Source organism: Musca domestica, unplaced genomic scaffold, assembly GCF_030504385.1.
Source record: "Musca domestica strain aabys unplaced genomic scaffold, Musca_domestica.polishedcontigs.V.1.1 11, whole genome shotgun sequence".
Lineage (NCBI taxonomy): Eukaryota > Metazoa > Arthropoda > Insecta > Diptera > Muscidae > Musca > Musca domestica.
In genome coordinates this window covers 8,435,012-8,446,418 of record NW_026712133.1, presented here as the reverse complement: position 1 = coordinate 8,446,418, position 11,407 = coordinate 8,435,012, and the positions used below count along the sequence as shown (strand labels likewise).

General features: G+C 33.5%; 1 long non-coding RNA gene across 2 annotated transcripts; it reads left to right on the top strand.

Annotated features, from left to right (window-relative positions):
• The first annotated feature begins 3,785 nt into the window (after positions 1–3,785).
• On the top strand, positions 3,786–6,447 carry LOC109613455 (uncharacterized). Of its 2 annotated transcripts, none has more exons than XR_009344061.1 (5): positions 3,786–4,001; positions 4,146–4,380; positions 4,456–5,384; positions 6,057–6,213; positions 6,275–6,447. It is a non-coding gene; the product is annotated as an uncharacterized LOC109613455 (long non-coding RNA). The 2 variants fall into 2 exon arrangements; XR_009344060.1 differs by having other exon boundaries at positions 4,442–5,384.
• Positions 6,448–11,407: the final 4,960 nt, after the last annotated feature.

The following is an 11,407-nucleotide window of genomic DNA, read 5'->3' as shown; positions in this document are numbered from 1 at the left end:
GTCAAATATTTGACAGATTTTGTTTGTTCAAGCAGTCACCAAACAGCGTCAAACAGTGCTATGGGAAAACATGTTTGACACATGTTCACATTCGTAAAATATATTTTCCCATTAAATTGTTTGATCAAACTGTAAGGAAACATAAGTTTATTTGGCCGAGAGAAATAGACAGAGAGAGTGAAAGAGAGACATGAAGAAAATGTAGTTTCGGGTATAATTTATTTGGAGAAGGGAAGCAAAAGAACAGCTGTTGTGGAATAAATTCCTTGCCAGAACAATTTTTTTTGCATTTTTTTTTGTATCATGGTAGAAGAATACAGGTAGTCACATCGACATAACTGCTGGGACAATGAACTGTCAAAACAATTTTGAAATTGAAAATAATGAATGAAATATTATTGAAATTTGTAAAATTGTTGAAAAATATATATCATTGCAAACGCCGATTTTTCGCTGTATAGGAAAACATAAAAATCTACTTATTTTTGTCAAAACATTTCAAAGTTTTTGACATATCATTGTTTCAAGCGTTGATGCATCTACCCATATCCTGTTCCAGAACCTGCAAGAATCTACTAGTTTCGCAATTTTCTTCGATATAATAAAGGGAAAATCGGTTATCGTAGTAAAAACACTTACATTCTCGCAGTTCTGGAACAGACCAAATATAAACATTTTTTACTAAACATTCAAATTCAGTTAATTCAAAAATATCAAATAAACAAAGCCACTTATTGCATTCGTTTGTTTTCCTATTCATGCTACAAATGCTCCTGTTCTTAAATACTGTCCAATGTTTTAAACTGATATTTTTCCTTGTTTGACCTTACAAAACTTTGCATCGTCAAATAAATATTTGACCAAAAAATAGGAAAATAATTGATCATATATGTTCACATTATGGACACATTGGTCAAATTTTTGTTTTCTGGCAAATAATTTTGTTTTCCCAAAATCAGCTGTTTTTGTATTTACCGTCAAATTGTGGTCAGATTGTGACAAAGAAATATTTCACATTTTTCGTCAAATATTTGCCCAATGTGACCTTACCTTAAGTTCGGCATGTCCCAGTAGACGGCAGTTTTGAAATTTAAACTTAAATAACTAAAAATAGAATTGACCAAATAATGAAATAATTGCAAAAAAGTGAGTGTTTTCCAACGCATGCGATAGTTGTTGTTTGTAAAGAACAAATTAGTGGTGGCGTCAACTTAATAATCGATTTAATTAAATTACATGTATAATTTTGGAATCAGAAATATTTTATAATAGTAAATAACAGTCAAAAGATTATTTTATAACTAGAAAACATACAAATAAAGCATTTTTCTGTTATATTATTTAATGCCGTCATTAGGAACAGAAGAAAAAAGTTTTGCCAGTAGTCGGCAGGATGTGCCGATTACTAGAAAAATATAAGTTTTGAACAATTTCACTAAAACTTAAGAAAAGTATTAAAAAATAATCCAAAAACTACTCTAATAAAAAAATAGTTTTAAGTCGTCAGTGGCATTTATTTGTGCTTTTTGACGAACCTTTCTAAATTGAGTAGGTTTTTTAAATAAGCAATTTGACGCTTTAGATAGCGGTGGCATTTTTTCAAAAAATGTTGGCTATCTAAAGGAAAGATATCAATTCCAAATATAAAAAAGGTTATTTTTTATTTAATCTCATCTTTATTTTAATTGAAAATCCATACCTTACTGATGGTAACCATACTATTCTTGACTTTCTACCTATATATGGTTTAGAATGATAGTTTAATAAAACACTATTTAGAAACGAATATAATTTCAAAGTCTGTATTAAACTGTGAATTAGTAATATAGCATTGTTTTATATTGTTTGACACAAAAAAATATACAAAATAATATTTTTTTTACTGAAATACCATATGCCGACTACTGGCAAATAGACATGCCGAGCATTGAAAAATGGTGCCGACCACTGGCAAAAACTACTATTTTATTAAAATAGCATTTTTTTCCAATTTAATAAAAACAAATTCAATTTTTGCTTATTATTTTGAAAACTAAACAAAATTTGGAATCTGAACAACTTTATTTTCCTGCAATTAAATGATTTCACTCAGAATGTTGAAAGATTGAAAATATAAAAGTGCCGACTACTGGTACACTTACCCTATACACATTTTGTGAATGTGTGTGTTTTGTTTTGAATAAAAAATAAAATAATAATTTGAAATAATTTCAAACACAGTTGTGCAATAAATGCATATTTTCGACGTTAATAAGCATCACATCGTAAAATTTTGGGATGAAAGTGTATTGTCCTACTATTTTAGAATCCTTCTTGTGGAATAAGACCAAAATGCCAATAAAAGAATTTTGTTAAAAAAATAAAAATAAACAAAACCAACTGTTTCATATTTAAAAGTCTGTTTGACACTATAAGACTCCATCCAGAGTTGTATTTTTCTAGCTACACCCTATATACTTTTTTTTGGTGCCTTATATACATACATATATATTTTGTGATTGTGTATGTATTGTTTTGAACAAGAAATACAAAAACTTGAAATTATTTCAAATTGGGTTTCAAAATAAATGCATATTTTCGACGTTAATGAGCAGCTCATTGTCCAATTTTGGAATAAATCTGTATTGTCCTACTACTTTTTTGCATTCTTGTTTTGCGGGTTTTTCCCAATATAAGAATTTTGTTAAAAAATGGAAAATAAACCAAACCAACTGATGCATATTTAAAAGTCTATTAGACACTATAAGACTCCAGTGCTGAGTTGTATTTTTCTAGATTCATTGAAGTTAAGCAACTTTTCTTTTTGAGCCATGCTCAGAAGGAACTCCTTGCGTGGATTTTTTTGACATTTTCATTGAAAAATTTGGCTAAATTCATCAAAATACCAAATATCTGGAGGTATCATTATGGGGGATATACGATATCGTGTATCGATTAAAGGGTAGCACAAGACGATTTGAACGAACTGTGTTATTTTCGACACACTGTCTTTTGTCTACTCAATCATGTGCTAAATATTTGATCGACAGTGGCACTCACCAATAACCCCCATTTTTATTCATGTCTGTCACTGTCAAAGGTTCGATCGTGGCAGGATCAACTCGACCATTTGCATGGTGTCCTCAAAAATAGAAATATGTCGATGATGACGACGAACCATGTTATCGACATAATTATGTGTCGTTTGTGTACGTGCGCTTAAATGTGTGTGTTACTCCGGCGTTACAGTAGATTTTGTGTGTGCATTGTTATTGTGAAGCAATGCACACATTTAGAAATATAAAATGAAGTTCAAATTCATATTTTTCTTGTAAACTTGCGCATTATTTTATTTTTGGGCAATGATCTGACACTCACTGAAGGAAAAGATTTCAATTCTTAATTACGAAAAAATGCTGAAAAATTCTATTTTGTTGGTACCTTCATAAATTTCTGATCTGTCCCAGAATCTGCAGAATCCACTAGTTATGCAACTTGCAATAACATCTTGTTCTAGAACAGAACAAAAATGTATAGTATACCTCAATAATCAAAATTAGAAATCAAATGGATTTTTTATTAAGGAAATGTGTCAGAATATTATTAATTTTACTCAAGGTAAGGTTATGCATCAGCTACCATAGTAAGTAGTAAGTAAGTAAGTTACTTTATTGAGTCTTCTTCTTTTCGATGGTACATTTAAATACAAAGTGAACGATTAACATGAATTGAGACTGTTAGAACTATTGTTGTCTTATTCTAACGTACAATGAAAGTGTATAATATGCTACATGCGAATTGTGAAATCATTACACAAAATGTAAACAATGAATGAAGAATATAAGGCTTGCTCCCGGCCTCAACTGTAACTAACAGTGCTAATGACTGTGTATAATAAATAAATAATTAACAAAATCTTAAAACTAGTTAACAAAATATGACATCAAAACGGAGTGACAGTCAGTGCTCTTACACAGAATGTGTAATTATACATAAAAGTTTCTTATTCTTTGAATATCACAGTAAGTTCTCAGCTAATAAATCGAATTCTCATAAAGAGAGATCTACAGTATAGGCTGCTTAAAAGTAAAAGTGTATATATTTTGTAACAAATAATGAATTATTATAATTAACTAATTTTAATGATTAACCTCTGTGGGTTCCAGGTACTGATTTAATGTAGAAGCGTGGTAAGGTATAGTCATCTGCGATATCTTCAGTAGGTTCGTTGAGAATACCCACTGTAGACAGATATGACGAATCTGACCAGGATATATTTTTCTCGATTTCGTGGATTTCGCTTACAATATGGTTTTCGTGAGTAGCCAATTTCTCTACAAACTTCCTTTGATGTTGTTGGGCGTACTTACAAAATGGCACAACGTTAGAGATTTTGTATATGTAAGTATTGGAGAATTTTTTGTGGTGAGATTGATAATATTTGTTTGTGCATTTTCTTAAGACCTTTCTTTCCAGGATTTCCAATTCGTTGGCAACTATTGGGGAAATAGTAAACCAGATTGGAAATGCGTATGTTAGGATAGATCTAATTGCCACCTTATATAGGAGCAGCTTGGTGTTTTGAGGTAAATAATTGCTGTTAAGGACCCTGCAGAAAACGGTGGAGGTATTGATGAACTGCGGGTGGTGCTACACTGATGTAAAAGTCAGTAGCATCAATGGTTGTAGGCGGCGAGTACTGCTTGACTACTCGCAAGTGCTGCACTGTTTTTTTTATAATCGCATATATTGGTAACACTGTCAGCGTCTGATTATGCTTATTTGTGATTTGTGTTTTGTGCATTGTGTGGACTTGCAAGTAAAATATTGGTTTTGTTTTAAGTGAAAAAGAAAAGAAAGTGTATGTAAAAAATGAATAAGCGTACCTTTGAACGCAGAGTATTAAAACAAAAAGCTATTTATGAACAAATACTATTTAATGTGGAAAAAGTAGAAGAAGTTGAAAAATGAAAAACCAAATAAGTGCCTTTTTTTGAAATTATATATTTTACTTAATTTCTATTTTGTAATTTAATATTGTTTTGAAATAAAAATAGCTGAATGAAAACAAAATCTGTCTTTCGTTCTTTTAATTATTCGCAATGGCATTGCGAATATTTACGTTCGTGCAGTATGTTCAGTTACTTTCTTTCCCCTCACAAAGCGCTGCAAAAGCGAGTACTGATTTTCACACGACAGTCCAGTATAAAAGTCAGCAGCTCTTACCGTTAACGGGGAAATGAAGAGCGAGTGGTCGGTATCGCTTGGCGAGTACTCGAGCAGCACTGCGGTACTAATTTTTTTCGGAGGGGATGTTTGAAAAACTCGCTAATATACCTTTAACTTTTTGCATGATGGAACGCATGTTCGTTGAATTTTAGGAGATGATTAAATGTTACACCAAGGTACTTTAAGGATGTGCTGAAAGGAATTTCTACTCCTTCTAAAGACAATTTTAATTGCTTGCTTTCTGGTACAACTTTTCGAGGGCATTTGCCCGACGCATTACGTATGCATATGGCTACCGATTTAGCGGCATTTATTTTAATACCCCATTGTTTATAAAAGTTGTTGATTATGTGTAGGTGTTCTGAAGCAACACTCAGGGCAATGACTGGCGAAGGATTATGTGCGTAGATTATGCAATCATCTGCATACAGGATTGCTTTGGAATGTTGATACATGTGTGGAAAGTCATGAAGAAACAGGTTAAAAAGGTATGGTGCCAAGATACTACCTTGAGGAACGCCGCTATTTACATGGCCCAAGGATGATGATGTATTCTGGATCTGAACCATAAATTTACGAGAATTGAAGAAACTCTTTAGCATTTTTATAATAAATGGATCTACTCCAAGTTGAATTAATTTGAACAAAATACCGAGGTGAGACACTGAGTCAAACGCTTTTTGTATATCCAATGATATTGCAACTGTGCATGATTGACTCCTTAAGTTTGTTGTTACGTCGTTATGAAACTTGAGATGTGCGTGCTGAGTGGAATGTCCAGATTTGAAGCCAAATTGGTAGTTTGATATTGGATCAATAGTTAATTCATTGTTTAATTTTTCTTTCAGCACTACTTCCAGTATTTTACCAATATTTGACAAAAGGGAAATTGGGCGAAAGTCATCAACGTTGCAATTTGCTGTTTTCTTCTTAATGGGTATGATTTTGGCAACTTTCCATTGTTTGGGAAAGTATCCGTTGTTAATGCAATTATTGAAAAGGCACGTGAGTAAATTAATTGTGGATTCTGGAAATCTCTTGATTATAAAGTTTTTTATATTTTCAGATGAAGTAAAGTGGTATGTGTCTGGATTGTGGAGAGAATTAAAATTTTCATCGAATGAGTATATATGAGTTGGTGTTGAGTTGATACATGTTAACAGCGTAGAATTATGCTCATCTGAGGCAGGAAGTGTTGTTGAGCCTTCAAATATGGTGGAATAAAAATTCTTAAAATGATCTGCAATCTCGTTACTGTTTGTAATAGTGTTGTTAGCATGGTTGATCTGACGGCAGAAAGATGATTTATTGCTTCCTGTAAATCGGTATATTTCTTTAAAGGCGGACGGACTGGGTTTGATTTTTTGTAATCTATCATTAAATATTTGAGCTGTTTCTATTTTGACTAGCTGCTTTATTATTATTTTCAAGAGCTGAATTTGATTAGAAAGAATGGAGTACTCACGGCTTGTCCTGTTGCCTGAACGATGGAAGATTTTTTTGAGATTTCGTTGCCATTGATGTTTAATTTGTAGGATTTTCTTGATTTTGTCCGAGTATGGTAGGCTCCTATCCTCTATTTTAAATTTTTCGGAGTGTATTTCATGTATATTGGAAAAATGACTCTTAAAACCGTTTAGAGTGGTATCAATCTCGTCATTGGTCAGGTTCCTATTGATGGAAGGCATTATTTGACGTGAGATAAGGTCTATGTCCTGACGAAAGTTATGCCAATTAGTGTTTTTATAGGATATGAAGAATTGCGGAGGCGTCAAATCGATGTTTAAATGATCAAGTTTTAGGTCTAACTTAATGGGGAAATGATCCGAGAAAGTGGGTTTAGTGGATAGGATTTTTATTGTTGATTAAATGGTTGCTGAGTAGGAAATGATCCAGGTAAGAGGTACCACTTGGATACGATGGGCTAGTATCGCATATCCTGATGACATCCATGGAATTATCTGATAACCAGGACCTCAAGACTCTTCCATTTGAGTTTTCGTAACTGAAGTAATGTATTCAGATCAAGATCGAGGCGCTGTACAGGATAACTGCACGGGATATATACCGATCCCAGAAGGTATTTTTTTGTTGAATTGTTAGATGAAATTTCTATAAGTGTCGTATTAATGCCAGTGGCCGGAAAGGAAACTCTCTTGAATTGAATTGTGTCCTTGATGAAAATTGCAACTCCAGTGGGAGAATTGTCGTAGACAAAAGTGTATCCACTTATTTTGACACGCATGTTGGATCTGAGATGACATTCCTGGATGAATGCTATATCGATGTTATTGTGAAGTAGTGTGTTTTTTAATTCTATTTGTCGGCTTCTATCCACAAGGGATCGTACATTGAAAGTAAGAAATTTTAGTGATCTATGGTCCATAATTCAATTTAACTTTATTAAGAAGCATTAAAAATTGTTTTTTGCTTCGGTTTTTGACAAGTTTTTATATTCTGTTAGGAATATTTAAATTTCTTGCTCTAAGGTCAGCTCTTCAGGTTCCAAAAAAAGATTTGCTAGCTTAAGGAAGTCTTGAATTATTTGTGGTTTTTTGGTTGAATCTTGGGGAATAGATGTGACACTTTTAAATAAGTTTGAAAAAGTTTTTATTTTCCGGTGAATATTTGGATGTGTTTAATGCTTTAGATACATTGTTTTGAGCTAGAGCTCTGTTTTCTAAAGCTACTGCAATCTTTTTTTTCCTGTCGGAGGCATATTTTTTATAGGAGGGACATCCTCGCCAGTTGGCGGGATGACCTGTTTTTTCGCAATTAACACAGTAAGGTTCTGTCTTGGACCTTTTACATTCTCCAGGAAGATGTTTGTCTTTACATTTAACGCATCTGTAAGAGCAATTGCAATTACGTGCTATATGTCCGTGCCCTTGACATCTTCGGCATTGGACGAAGGTATCCCTTTTTTTGGGTTTCTCCCAGATTATGGATTGGTATTGCAGTTGGCGAATATGTGAAATTTCGCCAAACTTCTTTCCTGGCAATAAGCAAACTAAGAAGAGACCCGTATCAGTGTTGTTTTTAATTGATGTCGGTGTTCTAAATTTTGAGACACTGGCCACTGTTTCAGGAACTAACTGATCTAGTTCGTTTTTAATTGCCTCTGGTTCAGTTAGAGAGAAGAGGTTTCGGATTATCAGGGATGTCTGCTTTTGATCCTTGAAAGAGTATGACTGAATATTTTTTGACTTTAAAAGATCCATCATTGAGGCATGAACTTTAGAATCTGCAAAGTACAACTTACTTTTGTTTTTATTTATATTTTTAATTTTAAAAGTGCGCTGTGGGGATGCGGCACGTAATGACTCTACTAGAGAGTTTATGTTGACTTGTATGTAAAAATCGGTGGGCACCAAGAGATTTTTGGTTTTGGAGGAACATTGATTTTGGTTGTGGTCGGATTGCTGACAGGTGTGGAAATGTCAATGTTTGCCAATGCCCCCAAAATGCCAAATTTGTTTTGGTCCTGCGGATTGTAGTTGGTTAATTTCTCAGCCAGATCCGATACATTTATTGATGATATTGCACTTTCTAGGCGCAGTCTCTTGCGTTCATTTTGTTTTGTCTTGTTTTCTTGCATACTAGCGGAGTTTGCAAAAGCCGGAAATTGTTTGGAGGTTGATGCGATCTCTTCCGTGACATCAAACTCCATGTCGGGGGGAAGAGAATCGGGATCCTCCATTGCAAAATTATGCAATTTGGAGGTCTTTTTCTTATGATTCTAACTTTTTTAAATAATTTTTAATAGAAACTTAAAACAGCACGTCTGGTCAAAGACCTAAAATGGTAAAGACTAGACAAAATGCATTTTGAGCAAATGGTTTGTGTCTATACTATCCAGATAACAGCTCATGACAGGACCATGTTAATATAAAAAACCCATTTATAGAAATATAAGACAAACAAAAATTTGAAAAATCCAAAAATTGGGTTTCAAAATTTTACTCCATAGACTTTCCCAGTTAATTGCATATTGCCTAAAGCTGGCCATAGACGAACGATAAATTCGAGCAATTTGTTGGGTTTGTGGTCGCGTTTTTACGTCTGTGGGGTAGTTTGCGAACAAATTGCAAGTTTTTGAAAATTTTCAAAAACTTGCAATTTGTTGGCAAACAAATCATACGTGTGTGGGCTACTGCGCAAATTTTAAGCCATTTTGCCATTTCAGTTGCTCTTCAACCATTGTAACGAAAGGTCATGTAGTGCACACAAAAAATGGCAAGCAAAGACTTTATGATAGAATTTTTTGATGTGTTAAAAAATTAAAATGCCATTTGGCAAACAAAAAGTGAAAAATATAAAGACAAATTAGAAAAACAAAAATCAGGGAAAAAACTCGTAACAAAATGGAAAATTTTTATAATCCCTTGGAGTAAGCATTTCCATATTTTTGAGCGTTGCTACATGGCAGCCACTCTTCACTCCATTTTCTTTTTCTTTTTTTTTAGATTTTTTTCTTTTCTTGATTTTTATTTTCCATGTCGAAACATGTATATATAATTAAAAGCGCAGCTGCATCAGCCACTGTATCGTCGCACATGTTTTTTTAAGTTTCCTATCAACAGAAAAAACCAATTGTTAAATAAAAAATTTTCTGCCACAAAATTCAAACAGAAGCACAAACCGAAGTTCAAACACAAAATGAACATCATCCGCTTCGTAGCATATGCTTACTCTTCAACGTCGGCCGAATTATGATTTGTTCGAGCGTGTGTGGAGAAACGATATGCAATAAATCGCAGCAATAAATTTGCAAATCACACCAACAAATCGTTCGTCTATGGCCAGCTTAAGCGGTTTTAATCGCTTAACATTGCTAACAATAGTTGTGTTCCAGAACCTGCAAATTAGTACTAATTAGCACTAATTCTGCTACAACGCGTTCCCGTACTCCAAAAAGTAGCAAAACTTGCAGCTCTCTCGAGAAAAAAATGGCGCTGAGTGGTGCACATTTCTGCTTGTTTTAGCTACATGAATTTGGCCGAGCAGAAATGTGCATTTTGTAAATTTGACATTTAATTGGCAGGGCTAACAAGGTTGAAAAATGTATTGATACATTTCAATAAAGAAAATGATCAACTTGAAAACTAAAGGAAAAACTAATATTTGTCGTGCAAAAAACAGAAAGAGAAAATATGGAGCAACTGATGTATTCACTTTTGGATGATTCCAGCAGTGAAGAGGACTGGCTGAATGAGGAATCAGATTATTAAATATTATTATAAATTATTAATTTTAACTTATCGTCTTCAATATTCATTTTTTAAATATTGGCGCTCTTTTCAGTAAGGTTTCACCAGTCCGATTTATGCTGTTTACTTTTGGAATTTTGACATTTTATCGCATTTCTGCTAATTTTCCGTTCCCTTATTTTTTGAGCAAACCTAAATGAGAATGACATTTCGAACTGTTCTCTCTTCTGCTAGTTTTACTACTAAAAAAGTACTGGAACACAACTAATGTTGTTACGATATCATAACAACAGAGGTATTTTCACAGGGTTGCCATATCTTGACTCTGTCTTGTCCCATCTTTACACTTCTATGTCTTTGGTCTGGTATGTTGTAGGGTTCACTAGATCCGCGCCAACCAGGCATCATGCATCAGCTACAACAACTAACATTTTACAAGAACAAAATTGTTCTAACAGAAAATGCAGAGCTGGGAATGCTAATTTGAAATGAGGTTACCCTTGTTTCATTGTACTTCCAAACGCATTTATTTGAAAGTTTATATGATATACAAATTGCGAATTCGATCAAATGCACGTCCATCCGTGTTAAAAGTTTACAAGAAAACTTCGGACATTCTCGATTTGGTACATTGTATTATTTCTCTCAAACTCAAGTCGAGTCAGCAGATTGGCCAGATCCGTACACCTCTTCTTGTGCACACCCCATAATTGTTTAAAAGGCAAAAAACTACTATTTTAGTAAAATTTCAAATAAAAAAAAACAAATTTAATTGTTGCTTATTATTTTGAAAACTAAAAAAAATTTGGAATCTGGGGCCAAATCACCGCAGTCATCATCGTAATGTAACTTACGCGAATCACCGCAGTCGTTATCGAATTGTTTTTACTCGAAGTTGCACACGATAGGTAGTATGCTATCGAAAACAAAGTATGTAGTGATTTTTGTGCAACAAGGCAAACAAAAAGAAAAACTTACGCCACTTCAGG